Source organism: Fukomys damarensis, unplaced genomic scaffold, assembly GCF_012274545.1.
Source record: "Fukomys damarensis isolate Sample0158 unplaced genomic scaffold, DMR_v1.0_HiC HiC_scaffold_30, whole genome shotgun sequence".
NCBI lineage: Eukaryota > Metazoa > Chordata > Mammalia > Rodentia > Bathyergidae > Fukomys > Fukomys damarensis.
The window spans coordinates 1,095,123-1,097,644 of record NW_022900942.1 but is presented as its reverse complement, the minus strand read 5'-3'; the positions used below and the strand labels follow the sequence as shown (position 1 = coordinate 1,097,644).

The 2,522-nt window shown below is 39.4% G+C and overlaps 1 pseudogene; it reads right to left on the bottom strand.

The window, feature by feature from the left end:
• Positions 1-292: 292 nt before the first annotated feature.
• LOC104869880 lies at positions 293-1,229 on the bottom strand (annotated as a pseudogene).
• Positions 1,230-2,522: the final 1,293 nt, after the last annotated feature.

Sequence of the window (2,522 nt, the reverse complement as noted above, 5' to 3'; positions counted from 1 at the left end):
TAAGAGTTTACACACACACACACACACACACACACACACAGTAGTAATTGTAGTAACCAGCATCGTTGCCCAGGCTTTCCTCCATGAGTTCCAAGAAACAATTTATACTTAGAACTGTGATTATGTTTAAAATATCAGAGACCTTGACAAAGGCAAAATCAGGATTTAATCCAAGATAAAATGAATGCACTGAGCCATCACATTACTTGGTAATTTTAAGTAGGGACACTCTGACTCATCCAGAACCTTTTAATTTTAAACTATCCTATACAAGTACAGAGCAAATAACATATCACAGAAGAGAGGCTATCCTAACAATAAGTTTCCACAAAGCGGCCCTCATGTCGCTGTTCCTCAGGCTATAGATAAAGGGGTTCACCATTTGCAGGACCACAGAATACATTACTGAAGCCATTGCAATCTTTTGCACTGAGTCAGTTACTGCAGAACTAATGTACACCCCAAAACCTGTCCCATACAACAAGGTAACAACTGAGAGATGAGAGCCACAGGTAGAAAAAGCCTTAAACTTCCCTTCAGGCGAGGGCATTCTCAATATAGATGACACAATGTGAATATAAGACAAAATGATTCCAAATGCAGGAACACCACCCAAAATGCAAACCGCAATATATATGACTATGTTATCTACCAAAGTGTCAGAACAAGTGAGCCTGATAACGGACAAATTCACAGAAAAAGTGGGGAATTCTCAGCTTTGTGCAGAAGGACAGCCTCAACATCATCAGACTGTGTAGCACTCCATCCGTGATGCTAATGAACAAGAAGAAGAGAGTCAGTGAAACACACATGCAGATGTTCAGGATGACTGCATATCTAAGGGGATGGCAGATGGCCACATAGCGGTCATAGACCATTGCTGCAAGGAGACAAGTCTCCAAACCACTAAAAACCAAGACTAAATAGATCTGAGCAAGGCAGCCTCTTTGGGTGATGCTGTGATCCTGTGTTTGGATGCTCACCAGCATCTTTGGAGCTGTTGTAGTGTTTAAACAGATGTCATTAAGGGACAGGCTGTAGAGGAAGAAGTACATGGGGGTGTGGAGGTGAGAGTCAAAACTGACAGCCAGGATCATGAGTAGGTTTCCTTGGATAGTGACCAGGTACATGGACAGGAACAGGCTGAAGATTAGGGGCTGCAGTTCTAGATTATCCATCAGTCCCAGGAGAAAAAATTCTGAAATAGCTGTTTTGTTTTTAGCTTCCATTATTTGATGATCTATTTTAGATGTGGTGAAAAAACAATAAATTATAAAAACTCCAATGGCTGTAAATCAAAGGACTACATCAAGAAAAATCATCCCATGGACACCTGGCAGTTTGGAGTTTTGCCTCTGCAGCACTGATCATTTAATGTTCTATTATTAAACCAGTGTTACTGTAGCATCATTTATGACATCACTAAGAACGAATCCACTCATAAAACCCCCTACTTTACACCACCAAAAAAGTAGGTAAATAAACAAATGAAAGGGGCTAATTCATTTCAAAGTCATTGAGCTTGAGAAGGGGCAGCTTTCTGCTCTGACGAAGTTGGAACTTGTTCTTGGGAAGAGAACGAGACCATCAGAATACAGGTGGGTTAGCACTGGTGCAAAGAGAAGAGGAGGGATGAAAAGTACAGCAAACATTAATTTTTTGAAAAAAAATTGTTAAAAGGTACATAGCTATTAATTGACTCCAAAATATTATCTCATGTTTTAAATGCACTTATTGTTCATTCCACTTTTTAAAAAGAAGTTTGGAGAGAGTCCATCTATGTGTTATTACGCTGTCAAGGCTGAATGGAAGTTCTGTGGTGATTGCACTTTCCTAGGCATTTTGACTTTGAGGGGAAGCAAAATGTTTCTACTGTCAGATCTGGTGAATCAGGTACAGGAAGAATGAAGACAATGTTTTTTTGATTTTGTCTTCCTCTTACGTGGCACTGGTATAAATAATCTCTGTATTACTTTATCACACCTCATAAAGACATTCATGAAGGAGGATCTTCAGAACTGCCTCACAAAGTGTCAAGAATGGTGCAATAAATAGGTTTGAAGAGGTCAAATTCTTAGAAGGAAATGGTAGCAGTATACTTTTTAGTAGAATTAAATTTTGAAATTTACAGTAACTTTTATCACATGTTGCTAATGAAATGTGTCAAGGTAGAGGCATCTGACAGCAGATTTGTGGAGGGCTTTCTTCTCATTAACCCGTATGTACCCTCACCTTCTTTTTCTCCAAATTACATACAACTACCCTCATTTCTGAAGGGAGGACAAGGGATTTCATATTCTATTTTGCTTCTAGACCAATGATGTTGAACAACTTACCTGAATATTGAAGATAGATTATGTGACATCAGCAAAAACAAATAGAATAATTAAGCCAGTGGGGCACTGGTAAAGGAGGATCATCCCAGGAAGGAGGCTATGTATGATTGTGCAATGTAGCAGGGAAGCTCTGAGGTCTTTTCGCTGGCTGACTTGCAAGGTCTTTTTATCCTTGCAGCATACAAT